We start from the raw sequence: 10,950 nt of genomic DNA on the forward strand, positions 1-10,950 counted from the left end.
TAATTGCAATATAGTATTGTAACTCAAAGTTCTGTTTGTTTACCATTTTTCCTGCAGTTCACCCCAACGTGCCAATAAACATCCCAGCGGTGATGTTTCTGGTAACTTTTCATCAGCAGTTCTATTTCCTGCACTCTTATTCTTAAACAATTTTGCTAATGCCATTATACTTATATACATTCAAATACCAAATACCAAACAAATGCAAACGACAGCTGTCCCAAATAATACACAAAGTCCAACCCAGCAATAGCTTTCGCTTATGACTTACGGGCAGACGCCTAGGCTTCCACTGCAGACGGCTACCCTCCAAGCCCCAACCCTGGGAAGCTTTCGCCGCGCCTCACGGGCAGGCTTTCCAAACAAATTCCAAAGAAGCAGCGCCTTAGCTTTTTTCCAGGGAGCGCTGCGAGGAGCTTTGCGTGTCGAGGGTGACGGTTCTCCCCGAGAATACCTCGGTGCCGGCCGGAGCTCGATCGACACGCCATCTCGTCCAGTCTCACTCGCAAGGTCCCATTTGGGTCGCCAAAACCGTTACCGAAATCCAGAATAAAACTCCTTAACGCCAACGTGAAGTTAAGAAGCAGGCACTTTGTTTATCGCAGCGCTGGGGACACGGGAACCTCTGTCCTCTGGGATTCCCTGTCATTCCTTGCAGACGTCTCCTAGCGTCTTTTGGCCTTTTCTTATAAGGGCCGGAGATCCCAGGTAGCAGCCCCAGACTTGTCTAATGATGCTACCCTAGATGATTCTTCTCTTTTGCAGGAAGCTCTCTTCTCCGGGATCGACCCAAGACTCCTCCCAGGCGTCATCCCAGAATGTTTTGACCTCTGCGTTCGGGACCGGAGATCCCAGCTACCTGCTCCAGACTCCTCCAAGTAAGTAGCTCAAGACATTTTTCTTCTCCTGTAGAGAAATCTCTCAACTCCGACAGGCACCTGAGACTCCCCCCAGGCATCTCCCACAGTCTTCTATCCTCTGCTTTAACTACCTAAGGGGTCAGGTAGAAGCCCCAGACTCCTCCAAGGAAGCTACCGTTGAGGTTTTTTTCTTTTTTGGAGGAACCTCTGCCGTCCGGGATCCCCTGTGATTCCTTCCAGACGTCTCCTAGCGTCTTTTGGCCTTTTCTTATAAGGACCGGAGATCACAGATAGCAGCCCCAGACTTGTCTAATGAGGCTACCCTAGATGATTCTTTTCTTTTGCAGGAAGCTCTCTTCTCCGGGATCGACCCAAGACTCCTCCCAGGCGTCATCCCAGAACGTTTTGACCTCTGCGTTCGGGACCGGAGATCCCATCTACCTGCCCCAGACTCCTCCAAGTAAGTAGCTCGAGACATTTTTGTTCTCCTGTAGAGAAATCTCTCAACTCCGACAGGCACCTGAGACTCCTCCCAGGCATCTCCCACAGTCTTCTGTCCTCTGCTTTACCTACTAAGGGGTCAGGTTGAAGCCCCAGACTCCTCCTAGGAAGCTACCGTTGAGGTTTTTTTCTTTTTTGGAGGAACCTGTGCCCTCCGGGATCCCCTGTGATTCCATCCAGACATCTCCTAGCGTCTTTTGGCCTTTTCTTATAAGGACCGGAGATCCCAGGTAGCAGCCCCAGACTTGACCAATGAGGCTACCCTAGATGATTCTTCTCTTTTGCAGGAAGCTCTCTTCTCCGGGATCGACCCAAGACTCCTCCCAGGCGTCATCCCAGAACGTTTTGACCTCTGCGTTCGGGACCGGAGATCCCATCTACCTGCCCCAGACTCCTCCAAGTAAGTAGCTCGAGACATTTTTGTTCTCCTGTAGAGAAATCTCTCAACTCCGACAGGCACCTGAGACTCCTCCCAGGCATCTCCCACAGTCTTCTGTCCTCTGCTTTACCTACCTAAGGGGTCAGGTAGAAGCCCCAGACTCCTCCAAGGAAGCTACCGTTGACATTTTTTCTTGTTTTTGAGGAGCCTCTGCCCTCTGGGATTCCCTGTGATTCCTTCCAGACGTCTCCTAGCGTCTTTTGTCCTTTTCTTAAAAGGACCGGAGATCCCAGGTAGCAGCCCCAGACTTGACTAATGAGGCTACCCTAGATGATTCTTCTCTTTTGCAGGAAGCTCTCTTCTCCGGGATCGACCCAAGACTCCTCCCAGGCATCATCCCATAATGTTTTGACCTCTGCGTTCGGGACCGGAGATCCCATCTACCTGCCCCAGACTCCTCCAAGTAAGTAGCTCGAGACATTTTTGTTCTCCTGTAGAGAAATCTCTCAACTCCGACAGGCACCTGAGACTCCTCCCAGGCATCTCCCACAGTCTTCTGTCCTCTGCTTTACCTACTAAGGGGTCAGGTTGAAGCCCCAGACTCCTCCTAGGAAGCTACCGTTGAGGTTTTTTTCTTTTTTGGAGGAACCTGTGCCCTCCGGGATCCCCTGTGATTCCATCCAGACATCTCCTAGCGTCTTTTGGCCTTTTCTTATAAGGACCGGAGATCCCAGGTAGCAGCCCCAGACTTGACCAATGAGGCTACCCTAGATGATTCTTCTCTTTTGCAGGAAGCTCTCTTCTCCGGGATCGACCCAAGACTCCAAGACAAGCAGGTGAAGGAAGCCTTGCTGAAGCTTTAGAGAAGGAAGAGGGTCTTTCATTCCGTCTAGCTGGCGCTCTAGGCTTTCACCTGTCTCCTGTCTTTCTGCTCTTTCTTCTTGAGCTCTTGGGGTATTTGTCACGGAAGGTTAAGTGGTTAAAAGTGTCCTGGTTTCAGCTTGGATAGAGTTAACTGTCTTCCTAGTAGCTGGTACAGTGCTATGTTTTGAGATCAGTATGCAAAGAACCTTGATAACACTGATGTTTGCAGTTGTTGCCGAGGAGTGTTTAGATAAAGTCAAGGATTTTTCAGCTTCTCATGCCCAGCCAGCGAGAAAGCTGGAGGGGCACAAGAACTTGGCACAGGACACAGCCAGGGCACCTGACCCAAACTGGCCAACAGGGTATTCCATACCATGCGACATCCCATCTAGTATAGGAACTGGGGAGTGGGGGGGGGAATCGCTGCTCGGGGACTAGCTGGGTGTGAATGGTGGGTGGTGAGCGATTGCACTGCGCATCATTTTGTACATTCCGATCCTTTTGTTATTGCTGTTGTCATTTTATTAGTATTATCATTATTAGTTTCTTCCTTTCTGTTCTATTAAACCGTGCTTATCTCAACCCACGAGTTTTACTTCTTTTTCCGGATTTTCTCCCCCATCCCACTGGGTGGGGGGGGAGTGAGTGAGCGGCTGGGTGGTGCTTAGTTGCTGGCTGGGGTTAAACCATGATAGAGACAGAGTCACAGCAGCACAGAATGGATGCTGAAAGAGACCTCTAGAGATCATCCAGCCCACCTCGGCTGCTCGAGCAGGGCCAGCTGCAGCAGGCTGTGAGTCTGCTTCTCGAAGGTTCTATTGGCTGCGTTGCTCCCAGGTTGTGGAGCTCGCATGGGAAATGGGCAATGAAGAGGGATGAAGTTTCCAGGCACTTTCTGGCCGGTGCAGTGATTTTTTCTACTCTTAAAAACTCAGTTGGGCTCAGCACAGCAAGGAGCCACAGCAAGGTCTTCAGTGCCTGCACTGGAAACTCTGCGTATACTCCGGCCAGGGAGCACCGCAGACACCCTTCCCTCCACGGGCCCCCAGTTTCCAAGAGAGCCCATGCCTCCAGCGGGTCCCAAGCGCCCTACCCAGGCAGGAGCACGGCACAGACCAGTGCGTTTAAAGCTTCTCCCGGAGGAGCCCGTGCAGCCCGAGTCGTTGAAGAGGGCGGTAGCTGGGAGCCTTGTGGAGGATGTCCTGAGGAGGTGTGCGGCTCCAGGGCCACAGAGCCCCCAGGCAGCTCCCCCAGGCAGAGAATAAAGAGTTTGCTCCCAAGGGCTTGCTTGTGCCTACATTTATTGATGCCAGGCCATACTGTGTCTGGGTGTTTTCCCTGCAAAGTTTTCCCTCGTCTTCCTCCCTCCTACAGCCTCGGTCAGGCCAAGACCCAGTTCTACAGGGAATCTTAAGTAGGGACGAGAAAAGGAGTCAATGTTTCTGCCTTGTTTAGAAAGCTTTGTGGCTGGGCTATTGGAGGGGCTGGTCCAGCTCTGTAAAGCTGTACTCATGCCTTCTGTGAGTCCCATAGGTGGGCGCTGTTGAAGGCTGCGCCTTGTTCTGTGCGTTTATTCTCTCGTCCCCTCACGACCTCCTGATGGGCCTTGGGGTTCCTACCCAGGCCCGTTGGTAGTCCTGTGTCGCGGTAGAGACGGACACGACAAGTAACAGATCATGCAAAATGGCTCCTTTATTGTTCTAACACACCTTTTTATCCCCTACTTCAGAGTATGTGTTAGTAGATGATTGGTTTAGTTAGTAACGGTTCTTCTTATCGCTATCTTGTTTTTGTACCGCTCTTCTCGGATCTTCCCAGACTTTCAAGGATACACTACAAGCTGCTCAAGGTCGCGCTGTTCTCGAACTGTCAGGCATTTTGTAGACCCGTTGCATCCCCCGACAGTCCTGTCTGTGTCGCAACAAGGGACTGGCCTTCAAAATGAGGCTTTGGGCCCTAAGAGAAGGGTTTGGAGCATAAAAATGAGGGTTTGGAAACTCAGGATGTGGCTTGGACCCTGAAAACGACTGGCCGGATCCTAAAAATGAGGCTTTGGAGACTGAAAATGGGAGTTCGGCAACTAAAAAAGTGGCCTTGGGCTCTAAAAAGGAGACTTTGCCAACTGCAAGGGAGCCCGTGGACCCTCAAAATGGGGGTTTGGAGCCTGAAATGGGGCTCTGGAAGCCAAACCTAAGACTTTGGGAAGGGAAAACGAGGCTTTCTGCCCTGTAAGTGTAACTTTGGAGCCTAAAAGCGTGGCTTTGTGCCTTAAAGCTGAGGGTTTAAACCCTCCAAGTGAAACTGCGGGCCCTAAAGAACAGCTATGGGTCATAAAAGGCCAAATGGTTTGGACCAGAACAATGAGGAGTTTGGCCCTCCAGATGAGGCTTTGGGCACTAAAAATGGTGGGGGAGATGCTACATGTGACCCTTTGGGCTCTGCAAAGGAGGGGAACCTATTGGTGTCGATAGGGCCCTAAGACATGAGGCTTTGGTCCCAAAGAGAGGGCTTGGGTCACTCCAGGGGAGGCCCTCAGCTGTTAAAAGAGGCCTTTGGACCCTCCAGTGGAGGGTTTGGGCCCTAAGAGTGGGGCTTTGGAAATGAAACTGAGGCTTTGAACCCTGCATTAGGTTTTGTGCCTTCAAGGGATGCTTCAGTACCAAAAACGAGGGCTTTGCGCCCTAGAAATGGGTCTTTGGAAGCTCCAAATGAGGGGTTGTGCGTTAAACAAGAGATGCCTTGCACCCCAGATGAGGAGCTTGGCCTCTAAAATGAGGCTTTGGGCCCTCCAATTGAATATTTGGACCCTCAAAATGAGGCCTTGGGCTCTCCCTAGTTGCAGACTGGATCCTAAAAATGAGCCTATGGTCCCTGGAAAGGAGGCTCTCTTCCCTGAAGAGGAGGCTTTGGAAGGTAAAGAATGAGGCTTGGGGCTCTAACGGTGGGGTTTGTGCTGTAAAAGGAAGGCTTGGGCCTTACAAATGGGTATTTGGGCCCCTGCAATGAGGCTTCAGGACCCTAAAAATGAAGGGGTGGATTGTGGAAACGATTCTTTGGACCCCGAAAATGAGGCATTGGGCCCTAAAACTGAGGTTCGGAGCCTCAAAATTTGAGTTTAGAAACAAGGTTGCGGAGCCTGAAATGGGGCTCTGGAGTTTATAAATAAAGCTTTGGACCATCAAAATGAGGATTTGTTCACAAAAAAGAAGGGTTGGGACGTGAAAAGGAGTATTTGGACAGTCAAAACAAGGCTTTGGGACAGAAAAATGTGTACTTGGGCCTTATAAACGAAGCTGTGTACTCTAAAAAGTGGCCTTCAGTCCTAAAGCGTTCAGTCTTCTATTGGGATGCTCCCTGTGGGACAGGAGGACAATTGCTTTGAGCTGCCTCTATTTCAGGAAGGATTACCTACATTTGCCTTCCATCTGAAATACTGCTTAGTGCAACTTGTTGGGTTGTTTGTTTTTTTTAAAATTGGGGAAGTGTGTGTGAACAGCTGAGTGCTAGTATACAGTGAATTACCTTCCCCTGCTGAGAGTAAATGGGTTTAGGAATAAAAATACCCGTTTTGTATTACAAAAATTGGTTCCCTTGAAGATGCAAGTGCTAACTGATGGACTCCTGGCTGACAAAATCTCTTCCCAGCTTGCTTAAACATTAAACAGCCTTCACAGTGGCGTTCAGATGATCTCGTGTGATTTCTTGCAATTAATCATGGTTGACTGAAGCGTACCACTAAAGCATAGTAATGTGTTTTGGTTGTTAAAAAGTAGGAGGAGAAGTTCATGGAGACATCTTCTGTGTCGGGTTTCAATGAGTTCAAGCTATTGTTGTGTCCGGTTGAGAGTTTCTGATGTTATTTTTCCCTCTTTCGGAGGGGGGTGAACATGCCCATCTCGCCCTCCAGGAGCAAGGATGCCATCTCAAGCCCATGCCACCCTCAAAGCTTGCGTCCTGGAGTTGAGCGTGGAGGGGCATCACCCCACGAAGGTTTGGTGTGTTGTAGCAGTCGGTGCTGTGAGGTGGGTGGCAGTGGGGTGGAAGCAGCTGTTGGGGGTTCCGTCATTTGCATAGCCCAGCCCCCCCCGCATGCTTCAGAATGTTGGGGTCCCTGTGGCAGTTTTTGAATGGTCCCTCCCAGTTGGGTCAACGGACCCAGCGCAGCCAGAAGATCCCGTTGGAGCTCCTCTCTCTGGCATAAATCCCTCGGCGTTTGGGCTTGAGAAGAGGTAAAGTTGGAATCTGCAGATCTCCTTAGGTGACCTTCAGGAGCTGTGGGCTGTGGGTGGGGACTGGCTCTCTGTCTCTGGTCCAGCGACTGGTGTCATTGCTCATAGGAAGAGCTTTACCAGGCGACTCTGCCGTTTCCCTTCTTCTGGGGGTTACGGGAGCCGTTTTGGAGGTGAGGGAGATGTGAATTCCCGGTCTTGAGCCAACCTGGATGGAGCAGAGGTGGACTGTGATTTGTCTGACCTCAACAGTGTATCTGTAACGCAGTTGCAATCATCTCTGCCTGCACGACTGGCATGAGGTCCTGTTTTATTTTAAAGGAGACGTAGTGAATAAAATCAGTGAATCTAATGGGCGGTCTTTCTGACCAAATATATAAATGTTTATTTAGGATAAGATAAACGGTCCCTTGAAGCACTGGTTACACGGACTTAACTCTGTGTTGCCTAAAAATGGGACCAAGTTTGGCTCGGCCGTGGGCGTCTACATTAGAGACATCCACGTTTAGTCAGATGAATCACACCCCAGTCTCCTGTGTTCCTCATCAGGTCTCTGGCAACTCTGCTGTTAGCCCTTACTGAAGCCAAGTACAGTCTCTCATTGATTGATAGATTGATTTTAACAGAAAGGAAAGTCAGTCTTAGACATTTGGTTGCGGAAGAAAGTTTGTGTTTGAAGATCGTGCTTGGATCTTTGAGTAGGTCTAATTAGATGCCTTTTCCTCTTTGCTTCATCCCTGATAAGCTTAGGCACTCTCTGTTTGTCCTGTTTCGGAGGACCACTGCCCAAGGCGCGTAGCATTGCCCAGGGAGATGCTGCATCTCATTTTGCACTGTGAGTCTTGTTAAGTCATCAGGAATGAAGTACTTTTAGGAGATAAGCTAACTAAATTGCACTCAAGTGAAAAAAGTGCTCTATAACTCCCGAGAAATAGTACTGGATTATAATGAAAACAGAAGTATTTTGAGCAAAAGATGCTTAAAAAGTTAGGTAAAAATGAAGAGCACGGTGCAATTTTTTTAGTTTGGGTTTTTATACATTTTTGATTTAAAGTTTGAATGTAAACAAATCTGCTTGAATTGATGTGGAAAAGATGCTCAAATTGACAAGTATTTCTTTCAAACAAGAATAAGCAAAGTAGCAGCTAGAGAGAGTGTTTTGGCTTTAAAGTGTTTTGTATTTGTGAACCCAAATCTCCAGGCTGCTGGGCAGGGTGAGACCTGTGCCAGCCAATTCATCTTTTAGCTCCAAGTGCCTTTTGATAGAGATGCAGGTCTCCTGGGGATTGTGGGGACGTGCTCCTGCATCTGGAAAAGATGGCTGAGTTCCTGGTGTAAGAAGGGCACTGGGGTTTAGAGGTCAGAGCTGAGGCAGGTATGGAAGATGGCAATAGCTGTGATCATTAGTGCAAAAAATTTATTTTTGTATATTCAAGCAGGTTTTTTTCTCTCCTCTGCTAATCCAGTGTGGAATATGAGCCAATAAAGAGAAACCGACGCTGTACACGCTGGACACACTTAAGTATTTGTTTTAAAATAGGTGTGAGGTCAAGCTAGAACGTGCTTTGCAATTGGTGTATTTACTGCAGCAAATTTTCTGCTCTTCCTGGCCGTCTTCTGTGGTTTTCAGCCTGCTTCACCTCCACAGAAAGAGATACCATGCGTATGAAAGAGCCGGTTATGCGTCTTCCCTTAGGAGATATTTTTTTGTGCTCTGCTCTTGAGTTACGATCTGAATTATTTATGCCAACATTTCAAATAGCTTTTGGATTCCCTGGTTAAAGTATTCTGAACCTACCCCAGCTACATGTTACAATGCACAAGTCCCACCAACCATCAGTTTTTATTTCATGTCATTTGTCATGAAGTAACACACATTGCAGCCAGAATGCTGTGTTGCTGTTCCATGTTTTTTTTTACAGTAGTTTTCCAGCTGTATTCCTCGTCCCCATGATAAAGAGTGTTGCCAGTATTTCTTTTTATCTTAGAATACACATGGTAAGGATGGTTGCTGGATGTCTCATCCTTTTTAAGGCTGTGAAGGCATGCTCTGACAAGGCCTTTTCCCAGACCCAGGTATTCAGGGATGCAAGGTGTGCCTATCCCCATCAGCTCTGTGAAGGATGTAAGAGAGATTGTGCGCCTGAAGGTTGAATGATGCTTCTGTGTTAGAAGCTGAATTTCCACAAGCAAAAAACAGCTTCCCCGACTCTTTAAGCTGTGTGTCCTTTTAATGCTGCAAAAATGTAAATAATGATCCTTGCGTACATCTTTCTCAATTAAATGTACAGTGGATGTCTTCTCGTTCAGCTAGTCTGGAGCTTAAAAAGCAGCTTAAAAATACTGGACAGGGTAATTTTTGGTGGACATGGCCAGAACCTGCTTGGAAGAAAATTGGATTGGTTACACCAGTCTTTATGTGAGGCCCAAAGAGAGCCTAAGGTTTTGAGTGCCCTAGAATGCTCTTTTCAAGTAGGTTAACAGGCACATATACACCCTGTAATGACGTAAGGACTCCCCAGAACATCTTCAGGACAGCTATATTTTATGCAAGCCCCTGTTTTCATGCAACCTCAGCTAGCGTTGTGCTGCTCTTTGCAGGGTCGGGTGAGCGGTGTTGTCTTTGGCTGTGTGGGCTTAAATGTGTTTCTAATGTGCGTGTCAAATAATTGCCTGTTAAACAGACTGCCAGTGTGGCTGACGCCAGTGCTTCCGAAGAAGGTGAAATAAAAGCTTTGAAGATAGGGTCCTGCTGCGAATACGACCCAGTCAAGTAAGTGTTGATTGTGTCCCATCTGATCTTTGCAGATCGTGGAAAAATTGCAGAGATGTTTGTTTTAACGAGAGAGACACATGCCTACCTCTTTGGTTTTCTCTCCCAAACCATTTAGTTACCTGAAGAAACCCTTGGGTCCGCTCCGCCATCATCTACTTGCTTTCACTGCGGAAAACGTGGCCACTACATAAAGAACTGCCCGACAAATGGGGTAAGATTGTGGGGGACTTGTGGTGTTACTTAGTTTTTAATTGTTTTGCCTTGGCAGTTACGTAACAAATACATGAATCCTCATATTAAGAATTGTTTCTGTTGGGGTGAAATGCAGAGGTTGTATGGCAATGTTGCAAAGGCCTTCAAAATTCCAGGGGAAGCTGGAATTAGAAGTGTGAAATTTTCTTTTTCCTAGGTCGTAGACATTCAATATATCCATAGGTCTTTCTGGGTGAACACTCGTGCATGTTTTTATATCTTTCAGTATTAGTGGAAATGTTTCTGTTTTCCACTCTTCTTAATGGCAGTTCACAGTTTTTATTATTTTGTACAAAACCAAGACATTTCTCTCTGCCCCATCTATTGAATATTTGCGTGTTTTAATTGCACTAAGTCCCTGGTTGAGTATTGATGCCATTTAACCGTAGTCACTGAAAGCTCATTTTGCTTCTGTTTTATGTTTCAAAGGCTTCTTGCCAAGTCTAACAGATGGCTGTTGGACTGAGATTTCCTCCCCCTCTGACTTTTCTGAAATCCCATGTGTGAAACAGGCTGAAGTTTTCCTGTTGCTATACAGTGAGAAAATACTGCCGTGTGCTGACAGGAGTGGCTCTTTTAAAATGACCGTGGTAGCACTTCTGGTTTTCCGTCCTGGATCTCCTTTTGTAGAAGCTGTAACATCGACTTCTTGCTTTTATAAAATGTAATTGCTCGGAGACTAACGTTATGCTGAGCCTGCAATTTACATGTATCCTCTGGCAAAGGAGAGGTGGGATTCATTTCACCTGCTTTCTAGCTGTGAAAAGATTAATTTTCTAGTCTGAGCTTCTTTCTTAGTTGCTCCAATGAATGGGAGAGTTCTGCAGAAGGAAGATTGTTCCTCCCTCCCTCTTCTAGTGTTGTGGCTATAGAAAAGTAGTTTAAACTAAGCGCCTACCTTTTAGGAGGCTCATGTGGAGCGAGAAGAATTCCATCTCTTCTCTTGCTTTGAGAAAATGCAAAGCTTGGAAAAGTTTTCCTCTACCCATCTTTAACTCGTTTCTTTTTCCTTCCCCACCCCTCCTCCAGGGAAGCTTATGCTAGAGGAAGGATGGAGAAGCCTCCCTTTTTACCAGAGGAGCCGTCTTC

General features: G+C 47.6%; 1 long non-coding RNA gene across 1 annotated transcript; it reads left to right on the forward strand.

Moving 5' to 3' along the window:
* The first annotated feature begins 682 nt into the window (after positions 1-682).
* Positions 683-3,041, forward strand: LOC126037112 (uncharacterized). Its single transcript, XR_007505511.1, has 5 exons — positions 683-878; positions 1,208-1,320; positions 1,649-1,761; positions 2,091-2,203; positions 2,532-3,041. It is a non-coding gene; the product is annotated as an uncharacterized LOC126037112 (long non-coding RNA).
* The last annotated feature ends 7,909 nt before the right edge of the window (positions 3,042-10,950 follow it).

This window comes from Accipiter gentilis, unplaced genomic scaffold (assembly GCF_929443795.1).
Source record: "Accipiter gentilis unplaced genomic scaffold, bAccGen1.1, whole genome shotgun sequence".
Taxonomy (NCBI): Eukaryota; Metazoa; Chordata; class Aves; order Accipitriformes; family Accipitridae; genus Astur; species Astur gentilis.